Here is a 24,127-nt window from a genome sequence, read left to right on the forward strand (position 1 = left end):
CGCAGTTAGCATGTAATTCTTGTAGAATGACGTGCATTTCCCATTAATTATTAATGAACTGAATATCTATCAAGCTTTCGTGAGTATATCCCTGGTTAGGAATTTCAAAAATACAAGGGTAATACATTGACCGTAAGTTTTCTTACATTTTATATGCACAGAATGCGGTAAAATCTAACCAGTTAGAGCATTAGGATTCGTTATTTCCCCCTGTGCGTAAAAAATTAGTGTGTAGGAATAACCGAAAGAATACATGAATATTGGCCAGAATGGTGTACGCGTACTTGCAGGGGTCGGCCAAAACCTGAAATCACGTAATTAACAAAAAGTCTAGCACTTACTGATTATATTTCTAAATTTCGGACTAAAGATTATTCAAATGCTTACCAGTAATTTATGAAAGCTAGAGAGGCTAAAAAATCTTTATATAATATGCTTGCCTTATTCTGCCTTCAATATAGTATATCAGGTAGTGCGCCATGCCAACAGTAACCTTTCTACTTTTATTTCTGTTCTTATCCTTTGAAATGGGTTACTGTTGCCATAACCAAATAATATAAATAGAAAATTCCCATGAAATAGTGCAATTATTCAGATAATTTTCAAACATATCTTTCGTAAATTGTTACACGAATATTATATACCCTATGCCAGAATATAAGTAAATTTGATACTAGGATATACAACCGTACGGCTATTTATTGATCCATAAATCACGCAACGGCCACTATTATAATTCTACTTGCACACCGCACCATTAATATTTCCTTTCTTCGTACTCATTTTTGCTTAGAAGACTTAGTCACTGACTAATCAATAGTATAGATGTTATTGTGTACAAATTTTTTCTCACAGAATAGAATGGTTTGAGGCGTCACTTTGTGGAAGCGATTCATATCTGAAAAGAAATACTTAGTTATTCCACATATATTTTATTAAACACGACCTTGATTTCGACTTACAAGCCATCATCACCTGATGATGACTTTGTAAGTCGAGACCTAGGTCGAGTTTATTAAAATATATGTGGCATAAGTAAGTATTTATTTTCAGATATCAATAACCTAAGTTTTATCCTTAAGGATAGCTATCTTTAACTGTTACTTCAATAAGGTGGAAAATGTATCATCTACTTTTTTGTAATACTGAGTGATTCTAATATCTCCGAAGTTTTGGTGACCCTTAAAAATAGTTACTACCTGCGTGGTCACTTTTGGTTAAATTTATTTAAAAATAAACCCATTAAGTGGACACGAGTCCTCTTCTTCTCGAGGTTATTTTAATATAAATCAGTCGGACGGGGTACATTCGACTCTTTCCCTGTCACCGTTGCGGGACATGAGCTCGTCTGTTTTGGCGGAATCCCTCTCGTCTCCCCCGTGCCTTTCCATCACCACAATTCAGCCCCGACCCCCTCCATTCCCTCCTCTCTTTCATCAGAGATCTCTCACTCACCTCCTCTCCTCCTGGAGTTCCTTCCCCCCGTTCCCTCCACTAAACCCACCCCGCCGATCGACTCCCACGAGCACCCCACCGACCCTTTCTGCACGGGTCGGTGGCACGAATTATTCCTCTCCTCCCCTCCCTCACTCTCCCCTTCGCTAAAACACCCTTCCACACCCTCTTCTTCCTCCTCCTCCCTCCCAGACCATTAAGCCCTCCGTCTCTGGTCTTCCTTCTCGCCTCCATCTCCAGTGTATGTCTCTGCCCGCACCTCTCACGGAACAATCCCGTTCCGAAATCCTTCCTCCCCCTGGTTCCTCCTCTCCCTCGTTGTTGCTGCACGCCCCTCTTTCTTGCCCTTCCTCCCTCCTCCCCGTCCCTTTGTGTGATAACACGTTACGTGGTTCAGTCGTGCCGGCTACAGTTTCAATTTTGCGAGCGATGGCGTATGTTTGGAGCGTGCATCCAATGCCATCGCGGGTACGGGTGTGTGTGTGTGCATGTGGATACGTAAGCTGTGTGTGTGTGCGTGCTCGTGTCTGTGGGTATGTGTTTTGAAGGGTCGGTCATCGAATGTATGAGTGTGCTTGTGTGTGGGGAAAGGGATGCTGCATGTGACCGTCTTCCTCCCCGCCTCTCTCTTCCCACCCTCCACGCCCTCCCGGCTACCGAATCCTATCCGGCAATCCCAACATTCCCCCCTCCCATCTCTCAACCTCCACTCTTACCCCCATTCTAACCCGTTCGCTCCTGCGCCTCCCCTCCCTCTCTCTCTCTGCCCATCTCATCCTTCCATACCTTAGGCCCTTTGCGCCCTCTATGATCACCGACCTCACCCTCCTCGAATCCTCTCTCTCCATCCGATCTGTCCCTCCCACTTTATTCACTTCCCCGCGTATGGCTTCCTCCCCTACTCGTCCACCGCCCACCCCTGCCCATCCCCCTCGGTCCGTCTCTTACCAGTGCTGGAGTCCTCCACCAATCATCCCTTACGCGGTCGGTTTGACCTGCACGCATCTATTCACCCTATATCCAATCCTTCCCCTTCCACGTTACCTTCCCTCCTCAACATTACCTTCCTGTTGTCCTCTCTCCCAATACAGTGGCCTCGTTCTATGCCTCTCTCAAACGCCCTCTCCTTCGTGTGATGTCCAAAGCAGGAACAATTCGGAATTCTCTTATCTTCTAGCTTGTAGCCATTCCTTATCTCATCATTTTTGGATCTAGAACTTCTGTTGTAAGCAATTTATTTTAATTACTCCTTGTATCTTATTGTATAGTAGTATTTCAGCTACAATTTAATCTGTTTCACCAGCTCGGCTCACATTTGAGCGTATATCCCAATTACCTCACACCCACCATAACATAATATCCGTGCCTGTGGCGTGTCTCGAACCGTGAATTTTTTTTCGCCTTTGTTTGCGATGCCCACGGAGATAATAATATTTTATTTTTCATATTTTCTTTATTAAATTCGGTGGATCGCAATTGCATCCTTTTTAGCGGGCACAGGCATTACTTACAGGACTTTCAATGAGATTATCGCATTCAGGATCTGACGTGAATGTACGTATGTCATTAACACTCCTGTTTTGAAGTGGCACAGCAAGGCTGTTTATTTATTTGATTTTTAATAATATAATTTGCCACAGTACAAATTAATTCATTTGTGAATGCATAAATTTGCATCTCTGTATGTCAGAGGTTTTTCCCACCTCTTTATTTTACATACAGCTTTGCTGAGATCGCTATAGTGTAAAATTTAGATTGCTTTTCAATTTAGGGAAGGAAGCGATAATCTTACAGGTTCTAATGAATGCAACATTTGGTCCGAAGTGTTGCCATTATAAATAATTCAGTTCACAAAATTCTTTCGTTACGTCTGCTTTCCGAAGGATTAAACGTTGTTTCATTTATAGAAAACAATATCACTAGTTTAACTAAGAGTTTAATTTTATTGTTTTTCCTAATATTTTCTTCTTATTTTTTATCTATTAAGATTATTTTTATATTTCTATTTTTGAGCTTTGCTAATAACTTATTTGATACCTACTTCTTCGTATGCTAAAAACTAAGAAATTTCAAATTTAATAGTAGCATACAGTATATATAAATTAGCATACAGTATATAAAGTATAATTACGTGTATAGAGGTTAAATACAGCATACTTGGCATAAAAAGTTTCCGAAAAGTGAAAAAATACTATTTTCTTCATCAAACTTAGGGTGTTTTCGCGACTATTGATTTCACTACGGTTTTACCTTTGGCTTGATATTTCTCTTGCCTGAGTGAAAGACCGAATGCGAATGACATGGTATCAAAGCTTTCAATAGAATGTGTTTGTTTCACTGAAATAATTGAAAGAAACAAAGGTATGAGTTACTCGTTATTTCCATATAGTTTTACCGCAAGTAAGCGGTTTGATATTCGTTATTATAACCCTTTAACGGATCATGATTTTTTTTTCTGAATCATCTCACTTCCATCTCTTCACTTTCTTACGTCATACCTCTTCTTTTCACTTTCATTTTCCGCTAACGTGACTCTTTCTTCCCCTAAACCTCCGCCCCCACTTAAACGTGCTGGTTAGGTCGGAGTTGCGACCCTGAGGGCGCGGGTTCAAATCCCGGCGGTGTTGAATATTTTTCAGAGGTATCTCGATCCCTACTTGAGGTGCTTTGTGGAGGGCACTTTGAGTGAGTACGGCGTCCGTCGGATGGGACGTTAAGCTGCGGACCCCTTGGCGCCTTTCGTAAAGAGTAGGCTAATGCCGACGCCGGGTTTCTCTCCACCCTTCATCCTTTCCTGTCCATCCCCTATGGCGCAAATGACCTTAGCTGTCGGTCGCCTCCCCTAAAAACTACTACTACTCGGAGTTGCGCCGGGAACACCCTCCCCGATCCGCCCTTAACATCATCGACGCTTTCCCCGGTTGTCCTCACAGCCCCTCAAAGATACTATAGTTCGGCGATGGAAGAGTTGCTCCTATGAAGGAACACAGTGAAGCGATTTTTACGGTGTCCTTTTGTATGAGTAATACAAATTAGTCTTCAGATGTGAATGCTTAATACATGCACAGTAGAAATATCTCATTAGTTAGAAATTTTTTATTAAAAAAATATCTATAGGTTCTAGGATAATGGTATTAATCAATCGAAAATACGCTGAATATGTACTGAAGTATTATCCAGTAATCCTTGATTTCCATTCTCTTTCACATATCTCATGATTTTCGTGTAATACATGGAATGCTGCTGTTTGACTGGTTAAATAATTTATTTTTTATGCTCATTCATACCTAAGCTTTAAGCATATTTAAGGCAAATATGTAGATGATGACTGATTATTTGTATTGAGAAGCTTTCCTTGTGCAAATTTTATGCTTTTCATATTTTTTCCATTTGCGTCATTACCTATAAAAATACGTATATTCAACCATTCCTTGCGTAAGAAGCCATATTTCAACATTTGATATGTTTTTATTCCATGATAAATATCCTTTATCAAAAAGAATACATTCCTCATGCTTCAAAATCAGTTATGACTGACTTATTGTATAGTCTTTAGAGTACATGTTGTAAGAGTGCAGACGCCTAATAATTTGTACTCTTACACTGATGAAATTTGCAGCGATTATTGAAATGCTAGCATAAAATTTGGTCTACATGTTTTCAAGTTTTTGGAGTGTATCCATTTTTAGCATAAATTAACTTGACTAAGTGCTTTTTTATCCGCTCCTAAATTCAAGCGCTTTAAAATATGCTATTTTAGCCTTATTGAGTTTTGAGTGAAAAACAATCAGGAACATAAAATTGACTTATTAGCACTCACCTTTATTAGTCGCATCAAATGACTTTCGTGAGGCTTTTCAGTCAGGATTTTTAATTCATTCAGGACAAATTTAATGTGAGAAGATTTCGGGTATACTCACGCAGTTCCAATCAAGATAAAACATTTGTGTACCTACTGTTATTATCATCATCCAATCTACTGGAAGGATGTTAAACTTTTCACCACCGGTACGATTTGTATGAAAAGACGCGTTCTTGCCCATAGAACCCCGTTTATCACGTGATCGATATCAGAGCAGCCGACCTATCCGCCGTGGGGAAAGCAGGCGAGAGGGAGGAAAATAGTGAGGTGATGAAGGAGGGAGGAAAAGGGAAGGATCGAGAAAGAATCCGGGCGCACGAGCCGGGGGCATATGCATGCATATCGGTATACCTCCACACGCACAAATACATCCCCTTGGCCAATGGAGGGGCAGAGAATATCGCAAGTCCAGCATGGCGGCATTGAAATCTCTGCGCGCCACGACCTCAACGCCGCTCTTAACCCAGGCCTGTCGTCGTATCCCTTTATATCGTGTGGTTGTAGTGCGCTCGCATCTCACTCAATGGTACACGGCGAGAATTCGATAAGTGGAGAGGGAAGAAGGGTGGTGGAGTCGAGAGGGTGGTAGTCAGGGGAGGGTAGGTAAGAGGGTGTGGGGCAGGAGTGGGGACTAGCGTTCTTGAAGCGCGAGCGCTATGACCTCGAGTATTGCGGTTGCCAGCGTGAGTTGAGGCAGTCATTTGGAGGAGGAGGAGGTAAGAGGAGTGGGATTCCTGTGCTTACCGACCGCCGCCGATGCCATGCCACCACTTCTGTCCGCCCGCCCGCACGCACGCCCTCCCTCCGCGCGTGTCGCGAGGTTGAGGTCGGGATTAGTGCTGAGACCCCTAGGGTGTATCGGGCGGTGAGAAGAGGCAAGGTGAATGCAGGCACGGATGGGGGTGAGAAGTGTTCATGCAGTGTGGGATTGTGGGGAAAGCGGTGACGTCCGAGGGAGAGAAAGGGTCACTCTGGTAGGGTGGCAGAAAATGGGAGGCTGGGAAATGTGGGGAGGGGCGAGAGTGGTCGATTTTAGTAGTCGAGGACCATAAATACAATATTCTAGAGGTCTTGGCTCTCAAGTAAAGCGGCGGAGCAAAAGGGAATACGTGAAGTCCACGATAAATGTAAGGAACATTGATTCCGATGACTCGCAGAAAAATGGTGTTTCTCATAAGATAAAAATTTTTCCGCGGATGGCTCATCTCAGTATATGGTTTTAAATTTTGGAAACTAGATGAAAATTCAATAATGCTCTGTAATCGCACTTAGATATTCGTACTGATTAATGAATGAGAAATGAAATACCATGCAATATGTTGTGTGAGGAATTAAATACAATACAATGAGCAGATCTGTGGCTCTTACAAATATCATTTGTGTATCAAGAACTATGTGAAGTCATTAGTATTCTGACAACTCTTGGTGAATTGATGAACTATTATTGAAAAAGCGAGAATACGTAGGAATGCAAAAAATAGTTTTATTTTACTACCTGAGTTGTCGTCAGTTATGTGTCATCGAGAAACTTGTAACATAACCTTTATCTGAAGATTTCTATTTCGCTTGGACCCAATTATAAAGTATTGAAAATTGAGAAGCTATATCATTTTTCGGAATTATTATAGGCTCGGTTAATTTGAAGAGTACAAGGGAAACCTACTTATATCGCTTCTATCACCCCAAAGAACTAAACCGGGAAATGTATTGTGTGTCAAGTCATTTCTTATGTATATGGTATTTGGAGCCAGTTTTCATTCAGTGGCTTAGATTGAGTATTTTTGTACTAGTCTGATGAATGAATATGCCTTGGTATCACGTATTGAATTTGGTGGGTGAGTGTTAAATGAATTACAAGAATAGTTTTTTTGTCAAATATCAACCTTTTTGGCTGTGGTTATTGATCCATGGAAGGGGATTATCGATTGAGAATGATCGATAATCACGTCAGACCATGTGAAAGCTCAAAAATTGAACATAGCGAGAAATATTCTTCAAGTTGCTCTTCTTCTCCATTCAGAGATACCGAAATTTAGCTGGGATTTTGCCTTTCTCAGAGCTGCATTAAAAATTCTGTTATCAGGACGACTGGAGTGCATATATTTGTCGAAACACGCACGGGATAACCCAACCGAATGGGACCTAAGGCTCGCAATGACATATGCGACGAAACTCGATTCAAGGGAGCAGGTAGGAGGGGATAGAGAGAGGCTGAGGATTTTGAGGTGAAAGGGGAAGGGGGGGGGTTGAGAGGGTTATGGAGGACGGAATACATAGGCAATCAGAGGGAAGGGTGGAATTTGCTGGTATGGCCACCCCATAGCATCGACGCCCTCTCCCCGCCTTCCCCCATCCCGTCCACACCGTGTGCCACCGCAGCCGTATGTACGTGAGAGGCAGGAGGAATGGGTGGGAAGGGGAGTGGTCAGGGAAGGGTTACGTGCTGCGTCGGGAATGTGTGTGTGTGTATTCGTGTGATTTGAATCGGCGACGGATATCTGTCCTTACCCACCTTTACCCTTTCTCCCTCACCCCCATATAAACCCCGCCTCTCACCACACCTCCTTGCCCCACACCTCCTATTCCCCTCCCCTCACCACTCGTTCCCTTCCCTTGGCTCCTCCCCCAAGTACCTTCCGTCTCCCCTCCCCACGATTCCGCCCTCTATACCTCCCTACATACGTACGTTGTAATTGCAAATCTCCCCCGTCTCTGCACGGAGAGGTGAGCCTCTCGCATCTCTTTCCTCCACCCTCTAAAACCCCCCACTTCCCTTCCACCCACCACTCATCCATCCCTCCCCTTCCACCGTCTCCACTTCCCCTAATCCCATCCCGCAATCCACCCTCCCAATTCCTCTCCCTTCCCTTTCCTCCACCCTCCGACGCCCTCTCTCCGTCCATCAGAATCCTGTGTCCGTCAGATCGGCACATCAACCAGTAAACTGGATGTTTTGAAGGCAGGAGGGTACGGGTGGGGGAAGTGGGAGGGCTTGGGAGGGGAAAGAAAGGGGTGAAATGAGTGGCGTGTGGGGGATGGTAGCGTTCATAGGCGGTGTGGGTGGTTTTATTTGGAAACTTTTTTGGGGAGGAGGGATTGGGGAGGAGGGAGACGGGGGGGGGGGGCTGGTCGTAGGGGCGAGTCTGAATTGGCGTTTCCAATGCACGCTCAACCCCGACCTTCCTCCTCGCCAATTTCTCCCTCTCTCCCACGGTCTCCACCCCTTCCACCATTCCGCTCGTGTCATCAAACGCCTCTCTCCCTCTCTCTTTCGCTTCCTACCTATCACACATGCATACTCCCGGCAAAAATCCACGTCGGTGGTGGCACAATGGCGCTTCCATGAGAGTGTGTGGGTGGCGGGGTGGAGGAAAATAAGAGAGTTACATCGTGATATGGAGACTGCTGCGAAGAGCGAAAAAAAATGACAATTACCTGACGGCTTCTCGGAAAAGATTAATGGATTCCATCGGCATCCTACATCCGCATTTTTGCCTGAAAGATTTAAACTTTTCTTCATCTACCTTTATTTTTTTTGCTTTCTCTTTTTTGTATTCTCCTTTCTTTCTGGAAATTCCCACCTTTCTTCTATTTTAGGAAAATATTTTTCTTAATTGTTTTTGTTTTATATGTAGTTTTACTCTTTCATTTTTTCTGATAATTCATAAATCATATCCTATTATTTCTACGCATTGATAAGTTTTAGACCGTTATTGCATGCGTTACTTATTAATGCTATGGTGCAGTTTCCTAAACTAAAAAAAGCAAACTGTGATAAGATAGTCGTGAAGATCGCTATGATTTTCAGTTAATGCAGAAATGTCTGACTCAAGAAGATTTTAATTCAGCTATGGGTAATTAAGGTCAAAGATGTTTTAATTGGTACCTAGACTTTACCCATTCCGTCTCTCCTTCTGGGCCCTTGTCTTATTATTGAGAGATCAGATTTTAACAAATACATAGAAACTCATTATAAGTCTTATATTCGTAATTTCAACGAGTATCCGATATTTTCTATTTATAAACTAAATAATTACATACATATATATATATGTATATATATATGTATATATATATATATATATATATATATATATATATATATATATATATATATATATATATATATATATACATATATAATGTACACCAAAATAGCACTCGCGAACAAGAACAAAAAAACACTCACAAAAGAAACTCATTAGTATTCCGAATTTTCGGTGGCGATACCACCTTCTCAATGTAGAGAAGGAATATATGTATATTATTTTATAAGAAATAGATAAAATAATACGGAAGATGATAATAGATCGCATCAGATATTATTTACTCCTAACTGTAAAATACAATTCGTGGCTACTCATGACGCATCATCTGTTCAAAAATGTGAATAGCTCTAGGAATTTTTGAGTCAAAGACGATAGAATAGTTTACGTGAAATTCCCAAATAGTTCCTTTGACGCAAGCGTGGGTTTTCTTTCGGAATTTTCCGGGGACGTGGATCAAGCCAGTTAATACCTACGGTCTACCTGTCCCCGATTTTCCGCCAGCCTGTCATGCATGTATGTTTCCATGCGCGCCCATCCCGTTTACCGATGAACCCTTTATCCCTCCTTCCCATCTCACCCCCGCGAGAGCAAGCCCCGCGGCGCCTCCCCGTCGACCTCCCCTCGCCCCTCATTCTCCGCAAAAGCGTCCTCTCTCTCTGTCTGCCCACCAGTCGCGCGCGCTATCTATCGCACGACCTCCAGCCATTTTCACTCGCGTGCACACAGCCTCTCGGCACAGATACGCTACTCATTTCCAAAATGTACAAAGCGAGCCATGGCTTTTGTTCTCTCCGTCTCTCTCACCCTGTCTCCTATCCCCCATCCTACCCACTCTTTTACGCCTACAGTCGCCACCTTCTCGTGAACTGCAACCTTGAAGTGGTTCCTCGTTCCGATGACCCCTAGAACTTTACTGGTGGTAGCAAGGATGGTCACTCCTGGTAGTTTCACTCGTCACAGGCAAAATGTTGTGCATATTCCTCGGTGGGAAGGCTTCTAAGTAAAAATGAATCCATTGGGATAAAATAATTGTATTGCTTATCAATTCCCTCGGTATAGCGACGGGAATCCATATTATTATATTTCCCTGAAATGATATTGACCCTCAAGAAGCACATTAATGAATGATTGCAAGTAATGAACTCGGCACTATAAGGCTTGTATCCGGTGACTGGGGTTCTCCCAGAGTCCACGGAGATCCTTCACCGTCGTCATCAGGTGAAATCCTCGACATCATAGTAACCATAAGTAGAAAACCTTATGAAGGGGGTCGCCAATGTAAGGTAGAGCCATGTAATTTTTGGGGAAAGTATTAATGGTGGGAAAGTTAAAATAAATCAGAGAAGGAATGCATGTACATTATATTAAATTCGAGTTCAAACGACGTCTTTATCATGCAGTTATGTGTGTCTTTATCTAAATCATCTTTGTCATACATGTAAGTGTAAGGGAAGAATAATGATTTCGGAAGAAAAAAACATGATGGAAAAAATGCTCTTATTTTGCTCATAACCGAATGTATGATGCCTGTTAATCACTCCAAATAGTAACACTAAGAGATTTTGGTAGTTCAACGTTAAACGGTTTTTTCCCATAGTGAATCAATGGCGAACTGTGATTCATTTTGAAGGTTATGGCGATAATGTTAAGATTGTAGATTTTCATGGTAGATTTAATAGATTTTAATTGAAAGATTATAGAAATAGGACTTATGCCATGGCATTATTAACAACCTTATTGGGGAGAAAATGGAGGTGTATTATGGTTCTTCTATTGCTTAATCAATTTTAAGGAAAGAGGGTTTCAGTAGAGAGTACAATGTAACATTACCTTATTGAAGAGTACAATTGTATATTAGAATGATTTGTTAAAGGAGATAACTTCAGGCGTCACTTTGTGGAAACGATACATACTGCAAAAGAAACACTTGGTTTTTCCACATAAAATATTTATTCACGACCTAGGTTTCGACGCTCAGGATGATGACGCTGAGCGTCGAAACCTAGGTCGTGAATAAATATTTTATGTGGAAAAACCAAGTGTTTCTTTTGCAATAGAATGATTTGTGTCTTATTATTGCTAGTTGTTTGGATTTTAGTCTTAATATGATACTATTCATAATCCACATATGGCAAGTAAGAGTAGCGGATGAAGACCTGAAATGAAATAATAAGATGGTTATCGCCCTTTAGGTGCTGAAAATTGATGGAATTGTTGGAATTGATGGCAAAAGCATGAAAGGGCTAGAGCTAGTCTTCGGGTAGGTAGGAAACCAAAAAAGCCAGTGGACGGATGATCAAGATAAAGTCATTCAAGGGTATGTATCAAAAGTATAATACGGAATAAGTTTGAGAGGGATGAGGGATAGGTTAAGTACACGGAAACGAACAACATCCTTAAAATATGGAATTCAAGGTAAACATTGAAGGATATGAAGAGAACTTTTCAAGGGAAATGTGTAGAATACATACTATAATTAACCTTTTTAATGTTCTAACTTTTTTAATTAACCTATATAGGTCATTAATATTGTTCAGGTGAAATAATGCAGGTATTTATTTAGTATTTTGGACAGATAAAGCATCGTAGGGGTGATGTTTGAAAAAAACGTTTTTTGACCAAATAGGAAATAGTTTTCAGAGTAGGTGAATAAATAATATTAGTAATGACAAAAGTGGGTGCAAAAAATTGACGGCAAATTTTTCTCGTACCATTACTTGGTTTTTGAGGAAAGAGGATAAGCGAAAACTTTTCAGAAGTTTACACAGAAAAGTACGGTAGAAAGAATAGGGAGAAAGGTAAACGGAGAAATATTGCATAGTATATGGCTGGTAGAGGGGTGAAGTTGTCGGAGGAATTCGAAGATAGATAAAGCGTTTGGTGGCATAGTTGCACTATTGGGAGGTAATGTGAGTTTGAAGGCAGTAATACAAGTAAAATAAGCGGATATTAAGATAGAAGGAAATGAAATATTTTAGGTGGCGTGAAGGGAATTAAAAATAAATCCACATCTAACCGTGTTGATCGCACCTCTGAGTACACTCAGGTTCACCCGAGCTCTGTTATTTTTCGTGTACCAATACTTCCTCGAAAACACAGGTGGCGCAGGGAAAGGATCTGACCCCAAATTCTGATGTGTGAATTTCTAACGTCGTAGGGCTTAAGTGAACTCTAAGCCTACAAAACAAACCAAATGTCGGGTTGATAACTGTATTAGGTTGTTTGTTTGATGTGCAATGTATATAATACATATCATTTACTTAATTGACTCCGTTTTTGCGTCACTGGCAGCATCTCTATCATCACCTGCCAACTATGTTTTAGATTTCCGTATTTTTGATAACTTTGTTTATGTTTTTCAAATATTCCTAGTTTATATGTTGTTGTGTTCCCCTATGTTATATTAGATGTTACAGTGGCCCCAAAAATTTAACATATTCGCTATTCTTATTAATATGAGGAGCTGAAGAATATAGTTACCTGGGACATGTAAATAATTTTGTGAAAAAGTAATAAAGAATTTCACAACGATGTATATTAGTTTCAAGAATCTTGTAATTCATTCTTTCTCTTTGCTGGATTACGTATGATAGCACCCTCAGGCATCAGCCAACACTGTAACATTTCGCATTACAGATTTCTATAGGAATCTATTCACAAAGGGTTTCACACTGTGCTTGAATTTCTGCTCGCTTGATCTCCCTGCAAATGTGTCGGTAATGTGTATCTGCTTCGGGGTATCTAGGTGCCATGATATTTATTTGTCAGAGATTTGTCGCGGTTCCTCGGATTGGCTGATGTAATCATTTCCTAGGCACCAATATCAGTGTAATTTTGTGCACGAATCACTTTCATCTGGTTTATTCGACCTAAATTCAACTAATATAATACGGAGGGCCGCTACTACGAGGGTCATCCGGAAAGTAGTACCCGTTCGTGCCGCATGAAGTGCTGACGACGCGAGTAGCCGCTGGACGAGGTCAGATAGCTTCAGTGGCTTGTCTGCCTTCTCTGAGCCAAGTTGCGTGACGCTAGCATTGCCTGTGTTGTTTCTGTGATTGTTTACAATGTTTAAAAAAATTGAGAACGCCGCCAGTTGTGAAGTGAGGGCAGTGATTAAATTCCTCAATGCAAGAAACGTTCGCCCATGTGATATTCATCGCCAATTAAAGGAGGTGTATGGAGACAATGTAATGGACGAGTCGTCTGTTCGGCGGTGGTGTCGCAACTTCAACATGGGGAGGGGGAACACACACGACGATGAGCGTTCGGAGAGACCGTCTGTCATTACAGACCAACTGGTGAGCTCAGTTGACGAATTCGTGAGGAACGATCGGCGCGTCACAATTGATGACATCTGTGAGCATTTTCCCAATGTTTCTCGAACAATTGTTCATGAAATTGTTAAACACCATCTGCATTATGCAAAAATTTGTGCAAGATGGGTCCCTCGCGTATCTCAATGAGCTGGCGGCGAAGGACTATGCAGCAGGAATACAGAAACTTGTCACACGTTATGACAAATGCCTTAATTTGCTTGGAGATTATGTTGAGAAGTAGTTTAAAGTATCCTCTTTCAAATAAAATTTTTTATGTTTGTTAATATTTACTTTTGTGTCTTTATTTCACGAACGGGTACTACTTTCCGGATGACCCTCGTATAATCAGATCTACTTGTTCCCAAAGAAATGAGAAATATTCTCGGATTAATAGAAAGTTTAGTTTCCGGATTCCTCCAAGTTCTAGACATTTATTCTTCCATCAGTAATGTTTGCTGTGTGTGCAATAGCCTTTATTGAAATTACTATGGAAATAACTGAGCTATATTTTACATACGAACCGAATCACCAACCCAATATCCACCGTTTCTGCAACGCAGCTAACCAAAATATTTTTGGCCTATATTCATATTTGTATCTGGAAATCAATAGTTTACAATGTCAATAATATTAACTAGCCATACTAAATCGAGACTATAAAATCAAAAGGCGTCGAAAAGTTGAACTGAAAATATATGTAGATGCATTGAATGTTACTGATGCTGATTTCCTAATTGTGATCATTACAGCAAAAGGTTGCTCCTACTATAACTTTTTAATATTGATATTTTTTGTTGATTCTCATGAAAGAGGCATTAGACTGGAAAATTACGTGGAACTTTGTTTTACTAGTATGAATCCATGATCCATCAAAAACATTAGCGCTCAAGGGTCTCTAATTCTGAAAGATCCCAACGAATCGTTACGAAATATTACCAATATGTGGTCGAATGTTGAAATGGAGAAAAAGAACGTGTCTTTTTGAATCACTCGGCTGTACCCGGATTGAATCCTGTTTATGTCCCGGATTTTCGGCCTCAAAGCTCGCTTTAGCCCCAGTTTTGATCGCGGACATCTCTGGTCACCATGCCTAAGCGGAATGATGGCGGCGGGAAGGGGTAGTTTATGGGAGACTCGGGGATATGAGGCGTCACTGTGCCGAGGGAGTGGGGATGAAGGGGTGATCGCAGGAGGATGGGCTCGGATTATATATACACACACATACACACACACATACATTTGCAGTGTGCGACTGGGGCGGGCGGTCGGGCGGGCAGTAAAAGAGAGGGGTATCAAAGGAGAAGGGTGCGACGCGGAACGCGAGAGGGGAATCCGTCGAAACGAAGGTTTTTGTTCATTTTGAAATCGACGTTCGGCTTTCCGGCTTATACGCAGAGGTTTTTAAGAGTGCATGGAGCTTGGGAGAGGGGATCGGTCGAGGGGTTAATCATAGCGTTTCGTGGAATTGCTGCGGACGAGTGATTAAAAATGATTCGCGACGGTCGCACGCGAAGTAGAATAAAAACCTTGATCCTAATCTCCCGAATTCAAAACGTACGGACTGTCGCAAAAAGAGGACGGTGGTGTCATTCCAAAGTACGCCATCTCATGACAAAGCGCATGTTTGTGTGAAGATGGATGGATTAAAATTCGAGCTGGAAATGAGAGTGGTTTTCGAGCTTCTGTCCGGAACATTTCAATTTTCATAGCGATGACTGTCGTTTTTATTTAACCTTGTAGGAATTTCAATAGATACATAATGTATTGATATTCAATGGCGTGATTGCTGGTTTAAACAAAACCTTGGGAAGTGTCATTTGAAGTGTGATTTTAAAAATATATATTTAACAACTAACCAATATTAAAAGACTTTCATGAGATTAATTTGATCACAAATTCATCATTCACCAATCCTGTTGATAATGTGTCAGTGTTAGCTAAAAGAACTATGATGCGGCACATGGGATATACGAACAGATCATATTGGATTAAAGGAAACATCTGTGATTCATCCCGCCTTTTTGTGTGGCGTAGTATGAAAGATTCTTGAGCTTTATTCCTACAAATATATGAGGATGAATTTTTGAATGTGAGAGTCAGAGATTAACTTTGTTTGAACCTCGGTATAGCCAATGCGAATACCACATGTGCAAGCCAGCCAAATGACTGGAATTCACGTCCCCTTCCGTTCCACTGTCTATGGACACGGCTCGCTTCAAATGTGGAAGGATGGGCGTTATGCAGGTTTGGCTGGGTGGAAATGAGAACGTTTTAGTTAGGGTTAGCGGGATTGGGATTTAGGGAGTGCGCGGCGATGAAGGGGAGGGAGCAGCTATAGATGGACGGGGATATGCGAAGGGGCTTGGAGCATAGAAAGAGAGAGAGGGGAGTGGCATAGGGAGAGGGATGACGGAAGGGAAACGGAAAGGGTTTAGTGAGTGGAGCGGCGAGGCAGCGCACGCCGAGGGGTCACTTTCCACTCCAGATGAATCCTGGGAATTGATGAAACGTACTCGATTGCGTGGCATTCCGGGAGGGCAAGGATTTTTGTTTTAGTTTTTGATCCCCATTTGGTTTTTAATAAAACTTTTTCCTTTTTCCCGCGCCGCGTTCGCGTGCTTTTTGTGTGGGGGGCCGAGGGGAAGGTTTTGGAGTGTGGATGGGAAGGGGGGAAAGAGAGGGAGCGAGATCAGAGGGAGGGGCATTGCACGAGAAGGGGCGGATGATGTGGATTTCCTCTAGCTCTGTGTGTGTGTTAACTGGGATGGAAAAATATCATTCCGCTTGGTGGAGTTGCGATCGCTTTGCACTTCTATACGTGTATAGGATTTCCGTCCGTTTTACCACAGGCTTAGGATTCTCATGTATGTATATATACACAGGAATATATTTCAAACGCTTGGTGAGAAAGTAAGCTACATGTTAAAGTAAATCCCTCGGTCTAAATACTAAAACTCCAAATTGAAATTTCTACAATACTTTGATTTTTCCTCTTCTTTCTCTCGAGGCTATAATACTCATCTTGACTTCTTCAATTTGTAACATTATTCAATGTTATATATATTTGCATGATTGGCCATTGAGAATATTTACTTTTTCTAATGAGACTTAATCATCTTTCAGATCTTAATTAACTCACTTAGTAGTTGAGGGCTGTTACATGTGAAATTTATTGAGCGTACAACAGTGACGAAATAATTCAATGCTTAAGACAAGCAAATATAAGGTCTCGTAATAGAACTTATTTATTTTAGTCGCATAAAATTTTTTTATGAATTGGTGGAGAGTATTTATGTATTCAGCTTAATTATTTTAATATGTTTATCAATGTTAATGAAAATTTTTCCACTCATAAATAACTTTCTAAAATATTAATTCCCCTGTCGAGTAAATTTTCGATTGTTACAAAATGAATATAGCTTACTCTCATCTCAAGCATCGCACTTTTAGAAAATTTCCCACTGTTAATTGGTTTTTGATTTTCTGGTACCTTCGGAGTTATCGTTTACAATGTCAATTTTTAAGGGCTCAATGATATTCTAGTGGGTAGTTTACGCTAAAATAAAATTGTGTGCTCGAAAAATTACCCCTTATAAGTTGAAATACTTGAATAGGAATGACATGCCTGTACCATTTAGCAAAACATTTTCACTTATTCTGACTTTGGAAATTAATAATTATATAATTTGGCGTTTTAATTAAGAGTAAGGCGTTCTCTGTATCATTGCAGATGTTCTTACAAATAGAACGGTAAACTGAAAATGTTTCCTTGAAGAGCCGTCCTTTGACTTGAATAACGTAAGGCCTCCTTAGATCTCTAGATCCAGTGTAAATGAAAAGAAATATATTTTAACGCTGCAATTGATTCATTCATTCCTTTTTAACCATTAATCATTCGCGTCATCTTTCCTCCACCGCTACGTCACATATCTCCCTTCCTTTGAATCCACTATTCCCTCCTTCCTTGTCTCCGAATCGGATTCCTTCGTTTCAGCTTCTCTCTTGCGCTTTCCGTCCTTCCTTTCCCTTCTCCTCTTGCAGAGGGAAGAGACAGGGAGAGAGAGAGGGAGAGAGATTTCCCCGCTCTCCTCCTTCTGTCGTGAGCCCTACCTGCTCCGATGCCCTTAACGCCCGTCTCCACTCTCGCGTCAACCACCTGAGCTGCCCATCTCGCGCTAACACGGCGTAGCATTGCAACCATGTTATGCTGTCCATTCCGCTCCATACCACTGAGAGCCTCGTAAAACCCTACGACCCGTCCGTGCATCTACTAGTGTATGCCTAAGCGCTGCACCGGAGTGTTATCCTGTAAAGAATGCTACTGTGGTAGCTAGGTAGCTGGGAAATGGCCATCGCTTACCGAGTGGTCTCGGTGTCCTTGATTATTTTAAATGCCCAGTCTAATGGGTTTTGACCCAGGAGTAATTGTGCGTGGACGTCAGCGTATATTAAACAGATTTTTCAAGGTTTTTAGAGGTTAATATGATTATGCTTTATCCCTAGTGATTATTATCCCTTTTAAATGCTCGGTATGCAAAATTTCTTATCTACTAACTCTCAGTCCAGAGAATTTTGGTATCTCCAAACTGGATATTAATGAACTTTCTAATGTCTCTCAATATAAGGAAGAGTTAATATAGTGTCTTATGGGAATATGATTGTGAATGCAAATGATCATTCACAAGATCAATCAAATATTTATTGTCATTCATTTGTTTTGGTTCAAAGACTTATCAAGGAATTTATTTACAAAATCTCGTTAAAAATCTTAAGTTTGGTTAGAGGAAGAAAAAATCCCTATCCTCGAGTTAAAGGTTTCTTTTTTTATAAGAAGAGAGTTAAAATAACATGCATAGGAAAAATCAGGCAGGAAAAAGTAATGCAAATCTAGATGTTTTGTTGAACTTTTCATATTAAATTGCCCTTCCATATTATTCTTTAATAATTATTATCAAAGTTTACTCGTCAATTTTTTGTTATATCTTAATTTTGTAAAAGTTTTCGTGTTTCTTTCAATTTATACTTTAAAATATCCTTTATTAAAAAAATAAATTTACAATATCTTCATTGATCACTTTTAACTCAAAATGGAATTCCGTCAAATTTTTCCGACTTTTTATCACACTACTGCCTTTGACGATTCAGCTTAGGTACTTAGTATATTACTCATAATGATATTGAGGGTGGAAGAAGAAATAATTATTCTCTACACGCCATTTCTGAAGCACAATTTCAACATTGGAATTGAATGAAAATACTGTTTAGAAAAGTATTGGTTTTTGTTGTGATAGTGACCTCTCTGGAAGTTAAATAACAAACTATCTTATTAATATATAAATCCGAACATGCTATGCAAAGTTAAATTAAATTTACCCCTCTCTGGTACACTTGAAGGCCTGGTTTATTGCTAAGTAGTTTAATGTGCATACTAGGCAACATCACTCTTGTTGTAACGAAGGTGAAAAAAAACATAGTTCCATGAGACTGCTACTGTCTCTTCTATATCTAGTATCTAGTAAAAACTAACTGTCCTTCATTTAGTTTTTTACTATTTATATTTCATAGGGTTATATTTATACTTTCGTTGTTATAAACTTGGAATAGAAATGGGGGTGTGCAGCTCTCATATTTACAAGGGTGTGCAGCTATATTTTACGAGTAAAACCTTCATATACGTGTATGTTCACTGCTTAATATTCGTTTGTTCTTAATTGGCCTTCACTAGACGGAGTTGTTCACTAATAATTTCGCAGTTTTTGTTCTAGTATATCAAATGTCTTTGTGTATTAGTCTCACAAAATTTTATTTAAATTTTTTCTCTCCAATATATTTTACCTTAAGCTTGCAGGTGGGGTTGAGTTTATCCTTAACCTCTTAAATCATTCTTCATTCGAATTCAGTCGGTGACATAAGCGGCATAATTTTATTTGATGACTTCCATTGATGTAAATTTTATTTCCATATGAAATAGAAGGATTTTAGGTGACTAAAGCCATATTTTGTCTATAATATTGATTAGACTAGAGGAAATTTCCTTATGATGTATATCCTTAATTAGTATATCCTTTACATACTAGGCCATCATATATTTAAATGCCATTATTTAATTTTATGGAAAATTTGTATTTAAATATAATATTGATTTAAAGAAATACGGTTTTTGTGGAGAAAATCGCACTTTGATTCTTGGTTTAAGTTTATTTGCCTCAAAATTACTTCTTGTTTGATTGTAGCATACAAACTATCTATTTTTACTGCGTGCGAGACACTAGCAATTTTATTGCAATGGATTCAAATGTCTTTCGGGCTTTTGTCATGCAAGCCTTCAAAGTTTCATTTCAAGATAAACAAAAATATCCAAATTGGTTAAGATTAGAGAAGACCTGGGCTTTGCCAATGAAGTTTATTTCTTAACCAGAAAAGGTGATTGGTAACTCAGGATGCCATTGCAAACAGCTGCTAAATTATACAACGAAATCAATTGAAATAAAAATAGGCTTTAAGAAATATTGATTTAGAAATAATGAAACCAAAGCTTTTATTTCTGAATATTTACTTTTTTTAATTGTATAAATGTGTAACATTTTAACATATACAATAACCGTTCGGTATTATGTAAAATCATAAATATACCACTCAGAATTTTGCATCCATCATGGGTTGAATATGATAATTAAAAATCGCGAGCCATCTAAATACCACAATATTGCACCATGAAAAAGTAACTCAATGGTTGCCTGATTGAGTATTCATCGCCAAACCTTTTTAATGCCTATTTTTTGCTGAATTGAAGGTTTCGGTCGAAACTTCTACATAATTTTCGACAAATCTCATTGTACTCTTATCCCCCATTGCTTTGGTGCTGCTCAATCGAGAGTACCGCAGGGCCATCGCCTGTTCCTCTGGTCCCTCTATTTCCCCACCTATATTTATATCCCACAATTTCCTTCTCTCTCCCTTCTCCCTCTTCACACATACGAACACACCGATCATCCCGCTACACTTCTCCCACGCACACATTCACTCATAGAAATGCCACAGACATACACATCCACCGAAAGCGCGCACAGTTGGCTCCTCCCAGTCCACCGCCGCCCATTTGCACGCACCAATGCTTCCCATGTATTCAGCGTGCATTGCTATGACGGACTCCCAGCTCTCCTCCCCCCTTCCCCCCCTATCCCCTGTTCCTTCCTCCATCCACCCACGCGCACACACGCTAATGCCGAAATTGGCGATCAAACCACCGGTCGCTCTAAAAGGGGTGAGAGCGGCGGGGGTAGGGTGGGTTGGAGGAAGGGAGGGAAAGGACGCCGAGGTGGGCGAGGGATGAGGTGGGGAGCAGGGGAGGGAGATGAGGAGGATTACATTTGGAATTGGGTTCAAAGGGGGAGGGGGGCGGAAGGCGGGTTGCGGGGCGAAGGGAATTGAGGGAGAGGACGCTGCCGAGTGTCCTTTTTATTTTGGGGTAGCCATCTGACCAGAGAGGTAAAGGAGTAAAGTGGGAGGAAAATATTTGGTGGTTTTCCGGGGATTGAATTTTCGTTTCACTTTTTTGATTCTTCTCTCTTCGGTCCATTGCGCACCACAGTTTTCGTCAGCTCGTGATACTTTGGGCACTCATACCGTCTCGATTTTTATTGCCGATCGTGCGTTGTGTTCTTTTCCCTGCGATGAGAACAGTTTGCGTCATTCCTTTATTTCCGTCCGGACATCATTCCGCCATTTCCCAAGCCTCATTGTCTTTTCTTACGCAGAGACCTGTATTTTCGCCTCTTTCTCTCTCCTACTTGATGATATAGTATTAGTATTTCTTTACAGAGTGTTTCCTACTAAAACGTCTTCTAGCATCGTCTTTGATTTTTTCCTCCTACATTCCTTGGAGTTTTCTTTTCTTATTTTAAAGATTAATGTACGGATCGTTTGACCATCTTTTCACTGATGCTGTTGCATCGTAAGCACTCCTTTAATTCTTGACTTCCATTTTCCATATATAGTACTATATTTCGGTTCACTCTAATCATCAGTTTCATCGGCTTTACCCTTATCTTATGCGTCCATACCTTACCATACGAACCCCGGTCTGCCCATGCACACCCTATTATGGAGATGTTAGTCATGATAAAATATTATTTCCGCATTCCTCTCCTTACTGTAGTAATCTCTCATGCAGGCATTTATGTTGTTTATATAGTAAATATAGCAGATTAAAGTGGATGATGATAAGGCTGTATGAAACTCTGAATGTATTTTTTAAGTTATTATTATACGCCCTCAGTTTTTATATCTGTTTATTATAATCCGAACATTTTCTATGCTATCCAAGCACTACTAATTTTTATTACCAAAACTAAATACTGAGGTAAGATTTTTGTAATTTTTTTGATCGGTCAACGCCTTTTAGATACAGAGACATCCACCAGATTTTGCTTTGATCTTAGTCTCTGCCTACTTCCCACTCCCGTGATGTTTTTTTCGTCATTTCGAGCATTTTTAATCATTCAGTCCCTTTTTTAATAACGGATTTACGAGGCTGTAAGTATTTTCAAAAGTTAACTCTTGCATACAATTAATTGGATTCCTTTTTTAGAAGATCTCTTATATTCTTTTATCAACCAATTCAATTGTTTTAGTCAACTTACTTGTTTCAAGAGTAAGCCTTGTAAGAAGTTTTTTGAAAGATTGTGCATTCATAATATTGGAATTCGCCATAAGAATCCATAAAAGCCACTTTACTGCAGTCATCAATACTTTACAGTTAAATTGATCAGGGTAGATCTCACCTCTACAAGTACTACAGCCAATGAAACTTCCACTCAAAGTGGTGATGAGACAAGTTCATTTTCTTGTGTTTCAAGGTGTGGTGCAGTTCCATGTACATTAGAAGTCTCTTCACATCTTAGCTTCTTAATCAGTAGTGTCCAAAGCTGAAATCAGATCTGAGGGAAATGTTTTGGGCACATAAACCGGTGTTTAATTGTGTTATTAATTATAATTTTGGTCTTCTTTGTTTGAGTCTTCAATCATTAAGACGTCTGTCTTTATTAACTGAAACTCGGTTCATAATTTATAGCTCGTGAAATGTTGTATTTTATTTTATTTCTGTTCTGTAATTTTCATCAAATTGCTTCAATAGAAATGATCGTTGTATGCAAAGAATGTGGTTATGTGCCTTAAATATTAATAAGAGGAAAAAGCATAAATTTGTTAAATTTTTATAGCAATTACTGATCTTCCTCTTAAAATAAATTTTGATTCGGGTTGAAAAAGGCGCGGAACGAGTGGAGTCGGAGGGTTGGCCTTGGAATGCCGTCAATTGTCTCGGACTCCTTGAGTGAAGGCAATTAATCTTGGCCAAGGTATATTTCTTTTTGATTCATTTATACGCGAATTCAAAATGAATGGCCCGGGACGATTTCTGGGAAACGCGAACTTAAGAAAGCGGAAGTTTAAACTCGAAGTCAGGTGTTATTACGGGTTTTGTTATTCTAAAGATGACCGCCATGGCATTCTGAGACAGAAATAAAAGAAGTGGGAGGTTCAAATAACGGATGCCTCTATCACTCTCACAGTTGTCATGTGTATGATCCCCTAAGAAAGGCAAGGGCGGAAATACGGGTGGAGACCTTTGATCAGTGCCGGTTCGTTTTCCTTTGCTTATTTTTCGGAACGCACTGCAGTACTCTCCGAGGAGAATCGCCATGAGGGAAGGATGGGTAACGTATTAAAAGGGGTCATTACCTTTTAGGGCCGAAGTATAGACATGCGCAGTGTTTTGAGCAAATATTCAACGCGTATGGCGCTTGCACATGAAATCGCGTGCAATATATTCGCATGATATTAGGATCTTCTGCAAAACTCCAATTGCTAGTCGATTGTAATGAAATCTCTCGGGCATAAAAACAAATTTTGATATGCATGTTTATGTGCATAATTATGCTATGGATCATGCGTTGCAAATATCTGCTTTTAAAATGAAGAAAAGGATTTTTTTTTAAATGGCAGCACACTTTTTTATTTGATTCCTAATTAAGAGCTATGATTGCACAGCTTGTCTATGCTGTCATACTTAGTAATTGTGAAATCTAAAGATAAGCTCGCAGTCACTTTCACTTTTTATCCCTTTGAACCAATCCCTTAATAACTGTTCAAATTTCATTTACGTCTACCATTCAATGGTAGAGGTTTACCATTCTTAATCTTGGTTTTTAGTACTGCCTTTCGATTCGATTTGGATCAATGAATTAGGTTAGCCTGATGTGACTTTATTTTAATTCATTAAATTGAAATTCATTTAAATCGGAAATTAATGTATCTGTCATTCATGCCATAATCGTGACTGTGTTCACAATAAAATCGCATGCAATACTTTAATTTTTCTCAATATTGAGGCTGCTGTGGTAATTATACATGTCATCTGACGCTCAGCAGATGTCAAGGGA

The sequence above is a fragment of the Hetaerina americana genome, unplaced genomic scaffold, assembly GCF_022747635.1.
Source record: "Hetaerina americana unplaced genomic scaffold, ioHetAmer1.1.p SCAF_5, whole genome shotgun sequence".
Taxonomy (NCBI): domain Eukaryota; kingdom Metazoa; phylum Arthropoda; class Insecta; order Odonata; family Calopterygidae; genus Hetaerina; species Hetaerina americana.